This window comes from Cygnus olor, chromosome 3 (assembly GCF_009769625.2).
Source record: "Cygnus olor isolate bCygOlo1 chromosome 3, bCygOlo1.pri.v2, whole genome shotgun sequence".
In the NCBI taxonomy this organism is placed as follows: Eukaryota; Metazoa; Chordata; class Aves; order Anseriformes; family Anatidae; genus Cygnus; species Cygnus olor.
This window is the reverse complement of record NC_049171.1, coordinates 78,035-91,953: the sequence shown is the minus strand read 5'-3', so window position 1 is coordinate 91,953 and position 13,919 is coordinate 78,035. Positions and strand designations below refer to the sequence as shown.

General features: G+C 46.7%; 1 long non-coding RNA gene across 1 annotated transcript; it reads right to left on the bottom strand.

The window, feature by feature from the left end:
- Window positions 1-250: 250 nt before the first annotated feature.
- On the bottom strand, window positions 251-6,578 carry LOC121068235. Its single transcript, XR_005818735.1, has 3 exons — window positions 6,567-6,578; window positions 6,090-6,113; window positions 251-325 (listed from the first exon to the last, which is right to left on the bottom strand). It is a non-coding gene; the product is annotated as an uncharacterized LOC121068235 (long non-coding RNA).
- Between the last annotated feature and the right edge of the window lie 7,341 nt (window positions 6,579-13,919).

The window sequence follows — 13,919 nt, the reverse complement described above, 5'->3', positions numbered from 1 at the left end:
GGCTCAGGGGAGACCTTATTGCTCTCTCCAACTTACTGAAAGGAAGTTGTGGGGAGCTGGGGGTTGGCGTCTTCTCATGGGTAACTAGTGATAGGACTAGAGGGAACGGCCTCAAGTTGTGCCAGGGGAGGTTCAGGTTGGAAATGAGGAGACTTTTTCTCAAAAAGAGCAGTCAGGCGTTGGAATGGGTTGCCCAGGGAGGTGGTGGAGTCACCATCCCTGGGGGTGTTCAAGGTTGGACGTGGTGCTTAGGGACATGGTTTAGTGGGTGACATTAGTAGTAGGGTGATGGTTGGACCAGATGATCTTGGAGGTCTTATCCAACCTTAATGATATATTCTAAGATCTTTAAGGTTGCTTCCAACCCAAACCATTCTATGATTCTATGATCTTCATACCATGCTTTTCTTGTTGTTGTTCTTGCTGATTGACCTCTATCATTTGTTTTGCTTGCATTTCAGTGGATTAGTTATGTTACTTACAGTAACATCACCTCCAATTGTTATCAGCACCATGACTTTGCTTCCTGATGCATATATATATTTGAATGCTGTACTGAACATTTCCCTGTATGTTCTTTCTACACATAAGCAGCATGTCTCACAGCCTTTGGAGCACAGACTTGAACACCGGCCTGTTGTCTAGTTGCTAATGAGTTGCACAGTTTGCTTGCACAGCTACAGTAGTTACTTGCTTGCTCCCTGGTTTACACATAATTGATCTAGCCTGCACAGGTGAAACAGGGAACAAGGGAAAACATGTCGATTTTGCAGGTTTGCAGAGCTTAGTGATATGGCTCAGTGGAGGACTTGTTAGTGTTAGGTCAGAGGCTGGACTAGGTGATCTTGGAGGTCTCTTCCAATGTAGATGATTCTGTGATTCTGTTTTAGCTAACACAAGGAGTATGTTGTATATCAACCACAAGGACAGGACTGAGTCAGGGAGTACGAGGATGGGATGACCCTAAAAGATTAGGGAAGAAAAGACTTCATACACACAGATAATAGAACCAGCAAGAATTGGCTTGGACTGCTGAAGTCTGTAAGAGAAAGGAAGGGTCAGAAGTTTATCAGTGAGGAAGAGTTCTGGCCTTCATCAAAAGACCACCAGAGTACGCTGGATGACCACCCGAGGACTCTAGCGCACATGTGAATAGGAGCGGGAACCTATGTTAACGATTCTTCAGATACCTAAAGAATATGCAAGAGACTTACAGGGAAGTGAGATGAATATATATATATCCATTAATATAAGCATCCTGGCAGTAACCCTTGGTGTGTGTGTTAGGCGGAGCGATCCCCCCCACACACAGTGTTGTAATAAAGAATACCTTCTTAATAACTTTGGTTATTGAGTTTTCACTGTGTCACAGGTATGTTTGGATGAAAATAATGTGATAATTTTCAAAAGACAGTGTTTGGAAAGCCCAGCACCGTAGGTATAAAGTATCAATGGCTAATGCTGCTCTTTGATGGCAAAATCAGGCGCTCATTAGAGCTATAGGGCAGTTTATTCTGCATCCCCTACCCTGAAGCTGCTTTCAGGGGAGTGGGTTTCTGTGTCCTTTCCCTACACTCCAGGCTGGAACTCTATTGCTCACACAGAAGGAGGAGAATCATTCGGTGATCAGTGGAAGTTTATGTCTGACCATCCTTGGCCACCACTGTTGGCTGAGTGAAATTCCCAGGCTTCATATGGCCAGATCAGTTGTCGTGGACAAAAGGAAAGGACATGCTGTGCCACTCCAGGCAATAATGGGAGCTTAGCAACCACCTCCCTCCAGTGCCACACCACCCTTTCTTATGCTGCATCAGGGACAAATCCCATGATTCTGCGGAGGGAGAAGTATGCTGTGCTTTGGGAGCAGGGGAGAACATTTATATCTGTTCAGTCTATAAATACTAAACACTGAGAGTGCAAATTCTTCACATGTATTTTATTACCATTTGAGTGTTTGGGTTTTTGGCCAGGTAAAATTCAATTTGCAATCACAAATTGGGAACTAAGACATCTAAATTGCATTACATGATTCTCAATGCCTTGCATTTTGAATTCAGTGGGGAAATCTGGCAGTAGGCTCAAGATCCTGTCCTCACCTCTACAGCCTGGAATGCAGGTCTGCAGCTTAAGTTTGCCTCTGTTCCTCTCCCTGCCTGCCAGAAGAAGCATTGTAAACCCTGTTGGGCCAGCTGACTCACCCTTGGCCAGCTCCTGGAGGGTGCTCTGCCCACCAACCATCCCTCTCACCTGTCTGCATTTGTTATGCATTGTTGTGTTGCACCCCTGTTCACTAGTAGAAGTCGGCCTGGGAGCAAAATCTGCATGTGGGAAAGGAGCACATGTGCTACATTGACTGCATGACTGCACTGGCTGTGTGACCTTGCTGTGGTAGAGATGGCTCCACTGCCTCTGTGCTTGCTCTATCCTGTGCCCCAAGCACCTCAGCCTGCTTTGCAGACGTCCAGGCTGTATGAGGTTCTTCCAGAGAAAAGAGAGTTTCTCAGACTACCTGTCTCTGTGAGCCTTTAAATGTACACCATATTAGTCTTTAATTTTGGTGGTCACTGAGGCAAATGTGAGACTCTGGGAGAGATGCCAGTTGCAAGGGAATGTCCTGACCCTGACTGCAGGAGCCTGCCGTACCTTCATCATGTCACCTTCCTGTCATCTTTTTCTGCTCAACACTGAATACACTGATAAGGGTTCCCAATGTATAATTCCCAATTTTACCTGTATCCATGGTCCGTGAAAGTTAGGAAAGCCTTAGATTTATGATATGTCTGTGCGGAAACTGCCCATACTTTGTAGCATATTAAATGTTATTGATTAAAAGAAACCCACAGAAGATGAATGCATTTTATGTCCCTAATCTAAACCTTAGTCACTTTTCAACTAGCATAAGGTGAGTGTTGACATATTTATGAAAGAAATTAACATGATGTGACCTGTGATAGCTGGCTCCTGACCTGGGGGTCCTGGACTTCTGTGACTGTTCATTTCCTGGGACATCACACTTGTGCAATTATTCCAAGAAACACCAAGTTTATGAATGTCTTTGAAAGACTCCATGTCCTTCGTCCTATCTCTGACAAAGCAGATCCATGCAGCAGCTATTCTGCCTGTTTGCCTCCAGAGAGTGCCAGTATGGTGCTGCCTAGGACTGAAATCCTGTTTGCTCCAGCTCCCTGTTCTAGAGCATCCCATGGACAGCTATGACCAGAGCAAGGCTCACATCAGGCATGATTACATCTATGGAGACACCTGGTAACTGCTGCTGTGATTCTGGGTGGCCTTTTCCAGATGAGCACCATCTGTCAAACAGCTGCAGTCTGGCCTAGAGGAAGGATGAAATCCACCCTGGACACCCAGACTCCATCTCCCAGATGGTCACCCTGTTCCAGCTGCTGACCATCCCCCCTTGCCCCTGACTGTCTACCACATGTTGTCACCAACATTAACCTTGCTAATGTTCTGCATTAGCTGTTGTCTTACCTCCTGTTTACTGGAAGATGATATCCAAGGTATGTTATGAGGGTTCATTCATATCGATTCAGCCATGTCCATGTGCTGGCTGCTGAACCTTATTTCCCTCTCACAGAGGAAGAATTAACTGCTTTTTCCCTTGTAATACTAATGGGGAGCAAAGATACAATATATCATATATATTTTCTATAAAGCTGCTACAGGAAATTCCCCTATTGTCTTCAGCCAAGGAATTGGCCTAGATTCATCACCAGGTTGTAGGTACTAACTCTTCGAGACTATAATCTTTATGAAATGTGGAAAGTTCCTCTGCTAGTCACTAATAACTCCTGATCCTCCTTTTTCTTTTTTCTTCATTTGGTGATGGTATTTTTTACCATAATTGGTCTGGGGGGAGTTCACTGATGTCCAAGAAAAGACATTAATACTTCTGATTATCACAGGGTATTGTGAAGTTAAGAGTTTTGTTATATAATTATGTGCAATGTGAAAAGTAATTTATTCTGTTGGTTTTAGACCAGCTGCCCAATTATTTCTTTTGGTCCTTCCCAGTTTCTATTGTAAGAGACAGTTAATAATTGTTTGCTGCTATGCATATGCACTGCATCATTTGTGTCACTGTAAATCCTTATTATCTTTTGCAGCTGGTCATTTTTTTCTACTACTTTAAGATTGAATAATCAGTGTATGGTGTTTGAGATGTGGGTGTCCTGTGTATTGATACAGTATGACAATCCCTGATTAATAAAGTTACTGCTCACACCCGTCCCAGATCATTTATACCACATGAAGGCATTGAAGCTAAGAGCCTGGTAAAGTGAAAAAAGGGTTTGACAAGTGTATTGATAGCAAAAGAATCCAGTAGTACAATGGGCATGAAGCCCATGAATGCTGGAAGTTATTGACCCTCTTTGTTTAAGAAAAACGTACAAAGCATGAAACCTGGAGCAGGAAAGCTAATCCTAGTGAGAACAGTAGGAGGAGCACTGGGCAAATGCTGCATCCCAAACAGAACACTGCTCTGCAGTGACCAGCTGCCATATAAAAGCAAGTGTCATGCAATGATGTGTAAATGGGCACAAAGTCTTCAAGACGCCTGATCTGGTTCAGATGCCTGATCTGCTGCTGGGTAGTGCTGGTTCCTCTTCTGGGGTTTGGTGTCCAGCCAGGAGTTTGAGCTTCAAGAGAGTGCTGAGAGAGGTTTAGGCAAATCAGCTTATGGTGAAAGCCTGAGTTAGCCTCGGTTGTTTAGCCTAGAAGGTATGAAAATGAGAGGGATGTGCTAACAGCTTCTCTTTATATTCCTGGTAGCTTCCAAGTATATACAAGACTGCTACAGAGATAGGAATGGCCTGTTATGTATAGGTAGGACTCAACCATGATGGCCTGGCCTGCACAGGAACTTGTGCCAGTTGCTCCTTTCAGCATGAGACTGAGGGATGCCAATCTGGTTTCCAGCCCTCCCAACAAGACTGCTGTCTTGCTGCCTTTCCTCTGGTACCTCCTCTGTGGTGTTGCTTCTGGCAGGGCCACAGTAATTTGTCATCTGCAAAACTGACACTAGCATCTGCTCATTGTGTTTGCTTGGGCTGACTGTGCAATTGTTCTCATTATTTGGGAGCAGAGCTGAAATTGCACAGATGAAGAAGAGACAATGTGCTTGCCAGCCAGCCTGGCTCCTCCACATGCCCCCATTTTGAGGTAGTATATCAACCTGCACCAGATATGCAGTGCTCTGCAAGGCCAGGTGAAGAGCCAGGGTGGCATGGGAAGGAGGACAAACCTGCACAAAGTCTTCACATCATTAGCATGGGGGCAGGCAGCTGTCAGGGGCATGGGATAACGAGACAGAATACTGAGTGGACAGCCCACGCAAGGGAGAGCTTCATGTGATTGGGCCAGTTATATGCACCAGGAATGGCAGTCGCATGGTGGCATGGAACCTCCCTTCTTTGCACAAGGATTGTCCTGGGATGACCCCTTGCACTGAAGTGGCTTGGGACCAGGGGTGGCCAGTGACAGCAGAGACCGGGGATCCTGGTCAGTATCCTGGCTTCTATCAGGAGCCAGCAGGAGCCAGCAGGACCAGGAAGGTGATCATCCCTCTATACTCTGCTCTGGGGAGGTCGCACCCCAATACTGTGTTCAGTTTTGGGCCCCTCACTACAAGAAGGACATCGAGGCCCTGGAGCGCATCCAGAGAAGAAGGGCTACGAAGCTGGTGAAGGGCCTGGAATCCAAGTCCTATGAGGAGCGGCTGAGGGAACTGGGGTTGTTTAGTCTGGAGAAGAGAAGGCTCAGGGGAGACCTCATTGCTCTCTCCTAACTCGCTGAAAGGAAGTTGTGGGGAGCTGGGGGTCAGCCTCTTCTCGCGGGTAACTAGTGATAGGGAATGGCCTCAAGTTGTGCCAGGGGAGGTTCAGGTTGGAAATATGGAGACATTTTTTCTCAAAAAGGGCATTGGAATGGGTTGCCCAGGGAGGTGGTGGAGTCACCATCCCTGGGGGTGTTCAAGGTTGGATGTGGTGCTTAGGGACATGGTTTAGTGGGTGACATTAGTAGTAGGGTGATGGTTGGACCAGATGATCTTGTAGGTCTTATCCAACCTTAATGATTCTATGATTCTATGCCTCGGAGCAGCACAGAGCCGTTGCATTGCACTAGACCCAGACACACAGTGCGAACATCCCTGCCAGCTGAAACAAAGGTGTGGGGATTCTTGCACATCCACCTTTTCCATCCACAAAACACATCATCTGATTCCCTTTGTCAACCATTACTTCTCAGCCCCGAGTCTCTATGTGAGTCTCTACGTGAGAGGCAATGATGCTCAGGCACAGTTTTGGTGGGCAGGAAATACCTAATTTCATGCCTGAGTCATTCTCTTTCTCCTCCTGGTGTGTCCCATCCCATCTCAGACTTTGCTAGCTTGAATTGAGCACCCTGTCTGGCTGCCACACCTTTCCCTACTCATAGAATCACAGAATATCCCGAGTTGGAAGGGACCAATAAGGATCATCAATCTCAGCCACCGTCCCTGTCTGCCTTTTGCAATGCCTTTGCAAGGCCAGACACTGCTCCACTGCAGGGCAGCTATCAGAGCCAGCCTGCATCAAGCCAGAATAAGACCTGGGAAACAGTGACAAATGCAGGGCTGTGCTAGCACCTCTTCTCCCCATTGCTCTACAGTCATGCAGAGCAGTGTGAGATGTGCTGGCCGGGGTCATCATGGGGCATGGTGTGCTCAGAGATGCACATTGCCAGACTCAAGCCACAGCTGAGACCATCTACACACCTGCATCCACACCCCAAACTGTGGATGGATGTTGCAGAAAGGCTGGGATTGTGGCACTGCAGAAGGAATGTGGGCTGTGCCTACTCCTGGGCATGGATGCAGAGCTATGTCCTGCAGGTGACATGTACCAGAGCCCGTCCTGTCAAGTCATTGAACGTTACTTGTTACTTCTTGTCCGATTTTTAACTCAAATTAACTTTGGAAAAAAAAAAAAAAAAAGCTTGTTTTTACTAGAAAATCAATTGTGTCATGTACAAGAAGACTAGGCCTGAAGACTGGGGCCCCCCTGGTGCTGGCCCCTTTCCCCACCTTCAGTCTGGCCAGTTGCCTTGCTCAAACACTGGCTGTTGCACCCGAGGCCTTGCTCAGGTGCATAGTGACTACATCATTGGCTACACCTGAGGCCCTGCTCAGGCAGGTAGTGATCAGTGTGCTGGTTACACCCAAGGCCTTGCTCATGCAGATAGTGACCACTATATTGGTTCAAATTGGGTGCTGGAGAAACTGACAGACAGATGTCTTGCTCAGCAGCTGAGGGCCAATTGAGCATGCACCAAAAAAAAAAAAAAAAAAGTCTATTGGTCCATCCCCTTACGTTATAAATAGAGATCAGGCCAAGAGCCTTTGGAGTTTTCTCTAAGTGTATGACAAGATTGCCCCCCTGCCCCTTGCTATATCAATTCTTGTAAAGTCATTATTTATGATTAAGCTTTGTTAGATCTTTACATTTTAACAGTAAATATAGTACTGCTTCTCTGAGTGAAGTGCATAATTTCATCTCTGACATCTACTAAGTTTCAGAATTATAGAAGACATCTGAAAATGCAAATGTAAGCACTTACATGCAAACTATATCTTCAGTCAAATGCATTTTAAAGTGTTTCCCTGATACTAGAAAGTAATTTTATAAAATGGGAGGATTATTCCACTGCACTTTTAAGTGCTTGAAGACTACGAAGACAGAGATGACCAAATGCTTTTAATGGCTACCAAGTGCCTTTTAAGATATGCAATTTTTTATAACTGCATTTTAAAATTAAAAAAGAAAATCACATATGTGCCAAAATGTATGATGTAATGCCTTCATCAAAAGCAAAATTGCAACAGAGAATAAATAAAAATCTCTTTCATTGCAATCTTTATTTCAAAGTACAATGGCAAAACAGAAAAAAAAAATCCAGATTCAGGCAACTGATCCAAAGAAAAAATATTCACTTTATAAGAGATCATATATATCACTGGAAAAATGAAGCTGACAAAAGCTGTTGAGGATACAAATTACCTGCGTGAAGGATAATGTATACCAAATTAGTAAGTGCAGTGTGGGTGCATGCCTGGGGAGGCTTTTACAAAAACATTAGATCTCCCTGTATCTTAGAATGAGTTTTCTCAACACTTTTGTGTTTTCAGAACACTTCTGGCATTAGAGCTCCTGGTGCCTGGGCCTTTCCTGGCATGAATGACAATCCTCTGGAAAAATCTAATGGCAGCTCAAAGAGCTCAAGCTTGGATATATTTTGAGTTTGTCTTTCCTTTCTTTGTGCTTTTCTTTTATGGTTGCAGCCCTCCCTGAACCTTCATTCCTGCATGGAAGACTTGTGCCCATGCAAGGAGAACTGGGGCATTATATCAAACCGCTCAAAGCAAAACTGCAGGTAGCCATATTTCTTCCATTTGCTGTGTTTGTCTTCACTGAGGATTTCTGGCACTGAGGTGGGTAACAGAGAGGCTGGGAGACTGAACTCCGGAATACTAGTCTAGGTGCGATGACACAAGATGAACCTCTAGCTTTGGGGTGTACCCCAGCCACCAGCTCTCATTTGCATTTTCCAGCTCAACCCTGTGATGGACCTTGCCAAAGGCATTTCTCCACAGCATGTACCTTCTTTGTACAAAATATCTCCTTCCTACCAGTGTACTCAGGATTAGTACTCAGAATGTGCAATGCCAGGACCATCCAGGTGAATTTTGCCATTTATTGCAGCTCCATACCAAGCTGACCTTGCCAGCTACTCTTTCTCTGGCATTGCCACCCTCAAGCTCCATTTCCACCTGAGACAGATGGGAATAATGAGCTGCAGGAGGACAGACCCTTCTGAGCAGCTGCAGGTGTTGCCAGGATGTGCCTTCCCTGTGTCTGTGTCTGAGCAATGCGTAGGGCACAGATCCCTATGTTACAGCCCCAAACACATTATCATGTCCAGCAGTTGTGACTCTCAGCTGAGGTCATTGCCCTGAGTTCTTAAGAACATAAGAACAGTCTTGCAGTTCAGAGAAATGTCTGTTTAATCTTGCTGTAAAAAAAAAAAAAAGCCAGAGATAGAACATCCCTATGCCCCACCAGTGGTCCCAATGGTAAATTGTAGCCACAGTAAACGTGTTTCAGGGTTGGACTCAACTAGCTTTAACAAGGGTGGTGGGTTCTCTAAGCAGAGACTTGCAAGGAAATTTTGTGTGGGAATACTGATGCACTAGGAAGTCAGCCCCACTGTCATCAGGAATGATCCTTTGTGCCCCAGAGCAACACAAGGATTCACAGAAGGCCCCAAAGACTCTCTTCATTGCCCTCAGACTTCCTGTTGAAACTTCTTTGCTGCTTGCCTGACAATCAATAATGGGTGATAATCTGAGGGCTGCACCAGGGAAGGAAGCCGTTTCTTCACACCTCTAACCTGGGCTCCAGGGAGGCAGCAGACTTCCCTATGAAGTGGGTCCAGTCTGCATATTGGGCCTTATGTTCCCTTCAGAAGGGAGTCTCCTATGGCAACTACCTGTCTTTTTTTTTTTTTTTTTTTCTCCTTGGTGGGAGCTGTCTAAAGCATATGCTGGAGCGAGGATCGTGCAAGATCACAGAATCACTGAAGTTGGAAGGGACCTCTTGAGATCATCTAATTCAGTTCCCGTGCTTAGGGAGGGTCAGCTAGAGGAGGTTGGCCAAGTACCATGTCTGGTTAGATGCTTTTATATCAACATTGCCTTGAAGTGAGAGGCAGAGAGAGATTCTGGCCCCAGGTACCATGTCTTTGTGGTTGCTCTGCCCATTTTGACTTGGGTTCTCATGGAGGACAACGGTGGCTTAATGATGGTGTGTTTTCTGCCCCCTGCATGACATTAGTAAGTCATTGTCATTTGTGATGTGGTGGAGCACATGATGTCCTGTTCCTACAATCCCGCTTAGCTTGTCTTCCTCTATGCATCTATCCCACTCATTTTCCCCTTCTCTAGGCTGAACAAGTCAAATTACTTCAGCTGCTCCTTATACATCTTCCCCTGTAGACCCTTCACCATCTTTGTAACAGTTCGTTGTAATGTGCTATCTAAACAGAGCCAGCTCAGTTGGTGGCAGGAAACTCTGGAGCAGTTTTGCAGGGAGATAGCCCAGAAATCACAGAAAGGGGTGGTCATTAATGTTGGCTTATTGATGGTTATTGATGTTGGCCTTGGGTGCTGCAATAACAACTGGGCACCTTGTGCCCAAGTACCATTCCTATCCTTGGCATTTGAGAGAGAGCCCAGGGCCTGGCCAGTGATCTGCATGGGCTACAGACCCTGTCATAAGGCCCACCACTGCTGTGGTACAGCCATGGGGTGGTTTGAGCCTCTCCCACAGTGGTAGCCAGCCCTGGAGTCCATCAGCTGCAGGGTGTGTTCCCTGCTGTCAGATGCCCCCTGATGCACTCAGGTCAGGAGGGGGATTGTGGCAGGCCCAGGAAGCATTGTGAACGAAGGCCAGCTGGACAGGAAGGACAAGCAGAGACAGAAAAATTCTGAGCAACAGGGCGGCAGTGGGAGAGAAAGGATGAAAAGTTCAACAGGTGGTGGCTGTGGGAAGTAGACAGTGCCCCTAGGGCAGAGCTAGCACAGGTGTGTGCAGAGTGAGCAAGCACCTTAGCAATGCGTTAAGCACAGCTCACTGCAGGGGGCCTGAGTGACAGCTGCGTGGTGACACAGCCCGACTCTGACACAGAAATGATATTTGCCACTTGCCACAGCAGTCCTAGTGTTGCAGCACTAGGAGTACAGCACAGCAGGTGGGTGCAACCCTGCCTAGCCCTAAGGTGACTCTTCCCCCTGTACCTGGGCAACTGAGGCCCTCATGACCAGTGAGCAGGACAAGGCAGGCATGAGATAACACAGAGCCACAGGGCAGCATGGCAGCAGGTGTTGTGCAGGTTGCAGAGAAGCATTACTACCTGGGGGGCTTGGCTGCTGTTTCCTGGAGCTGGAAGGCAAGCAGGACACACAGGCTTGGATGCAGAAGGAAAACGCTTGCCTTGTTAAGGAGGTCTAGCACCTCCAGGCCAAGAGCCAGACCGACCTTCATGGGCTACTTCATCCTGCTGTTTCCAAAACCACCTTGGGCTGACTCAGTAACCAAACTAGGAGGTACTGTCATGGCTGCAGGCACAGTGTCAGGAGCTACTTGAATGGTTTATGCAGGAAAGGCCACCCTGTGGAAACAGCTCTCACACAGGTAGGACAAGCTCAACCACTGCAGCATAGAGGCTGTGGGGGTGCTGGTGCTGTGGAAGGAGTAGGCTGCCTGCTTTGGCACACTGCATTGGGCACTGGTGGCCATCCAGGGACAGCATGCCCAACAGGTGGGGCACATGTGGCAGGAGGCCACAGCCCTGATGCAGCAGATGTGGGAGCATCAGGCATGCCTGACAGAGGAAGCCTCTGTGGCAGCCACCCAGTGCACACGGGAGCATCCTGGCCTTGTGCATGGGGCAAATGCAGCACTGCAGCAGGAATTGGGGCAGCTCCTGGACACGTGCTGCAGGTTGCCCAAACACAAACTGGAGGAGTGCATGCAGGAATTGTTGTGGAAATTGGGCTTGCTGCGTGACATGGTGCACCATCTGTGGTCTCTGCCCTGAGCTGCCCAACATCTGCTCCTGCTCTGATCTGCAGGCAGGGCCATGCCTGGGCACTTAGACACCTCCCAGTGCTGTATGTCTCCAGACTGTGCCTGTGCAGGATGTTGACAAAGTGCTTGTTCATGTCTACCCCCGCAGCCACCTCATGCCAGAAGCCCCTGCAGCCCTGAAAAATGTCTCATAAAGACAATTTAACTCTCTCTCAAAAATCCATCACATGTTGGTACTTAGGGGGACCAAAACGGGTGTAAGGGGACCAAAAGCCCTCCCTGGTCACGACAAGCAGGGGCTGGAAAGACATTTGACAGCATTGCCCATCATTTTTGCAATCTTTTGTTTCTGTCTCACCTCAATCAGGAGGCCTGGCTTTCTGTTTATGGTTAGGCCATTGTTAAATAAAGCCTTTATCTGAACAACTAACTGGCTTTTATCTGCTTCTGAAGAAAGGCAAAGGGGCTCACTTCTGAGGTGCAATCACTTTTTAAAAATAAAAGCCTCTGACTTCGGAAACCTTTGAGCATAATTCAGATGGATTCTTGGAACTAATACAACATGCATAAAAAGGGACACTGCACTAATTAATGTCTAAGCAGAGCTGCTGAATATACTCTCCACCCCAAATCTCTCTTAATCCTGCTGTATTTGAATTATGAAATTGACCTACTTAATTTTGAAGAAAGCTGGCCTTCGGGATCAAGCAACACTTCGAGAAATAGACAATATCATGCTTAGTGCCAGTTTCATTCCTATTATCACAGCCAAGCAGCGTCCCAGGCTGACATCAGCCTTAGACCCATATAATTACCATGCAGGTCACTGCACTCACTGCGGTCCAAATTGCTTCAAGATCTGATCCCAGGCCCTGATTCTGTTCCCAACAGCAATGCAGCTGTATGGTTAAACATGCAAGTTAGACATCCAAAGGGACCTGGACAGGCTAGAAAAGTGGCCTTAAGTGGCTCTATGCGAAAGCGGGCTGAAGCTTAAGCTTCAACAAGTCTAAGTGGAAGGTTCTGCACCTGGGTTTGGGGCAATCCCAGACATACGTACAGACTGGGGGGTAGTCACTGAGAGCAGCCCTGCTGAGAAGGACTTGGAGGTTCTGAAGGACAAAAAGCCTGACATGAACCAGCAGCGTGCGCTTACAGCCCAGAAGGCCAACTGCATCTTGGGCTGCATCAACAGAGGAGTGGCCAGCAGGTCAAGGGAAGTGATTGTCCCCCTCTACTCTGCCTTTGTGAGGCCTCACGTGGAGTACTGCATCCAGGTCTGGGACCCCCAGCACAAGAAGGAGGTGGGTCTGTTACAGTGGGTCTGGAGGAGGGCCACAAAGTTATCAGAGGGCTGGAGCACCTCTCCTATGAAGAAAGGCTGAGACAGTTGGGGATGTTCAGCCTGGAGAAGAGAAGACTCTGGGGAGACCTCACTGCAACTTTTCAATACTTAATGGGGGCTTATAAAAAAGATGGTGAACAACCTTTTGCTCGGTCAGATAATGACAGGACAAGGGGGAATAGTTTAAAATAAAAGAGGGGAGATTTAGATTAGATGTTAGGAGGAAATTTTTCACTCAGAGGGTGGTGAGGCACTGAACCGGTTGCCCAGGGAAGCTGTGGATGCCACATCCCTGGAGGTGTTCAAGACCAGGTTGGATGAGGCCCCGAGCAACCCAATCAGGTGGGTATCATCCCTGCCCATGGTAGGGGGGTTGGAACTAGATGATCTTTAAGGTCCCTTCCAATCCAAGCCATTCTATGATTCTATGACATAATGATACTGCAAGGAATGTGAAGCAGTGGAAGAGCTGACCTGGTCAACTGGTCCTCACCACTGGAGAGTAAAAAAAACACAAGTTGTAGTTATTCCTTACAGATGTATCTATATAATCGAGTGTATGATGTGTGCTAAAATGATTTCACTCTCATTTGCCACACACCAAAGCTGGGCTGTTTCAAGCAGACAAGAATGACAAATTGCTCCTGTCATCTCTGTGAAAGGTGCATCCTTGTTTTTTGGACATTCTGGCATCATTAAAACAGCTTACAAAAAACTCTAAATATATGGCATTGGAAAACTGACAAAAGAGAATGATAAAAAATGTCTCCTGAAAAGTTCTTTGAATTGTTATTAATGGCTGTTAATAATCCTTGGAAGACTGAAGAAATACTTTAGCATTAAGGAAAACAAATGAAACAAAACAACAACCAAACCAATCAACCAACCGAAAAAAAAACCAAAAAACCACAAACAAAAGATAATAC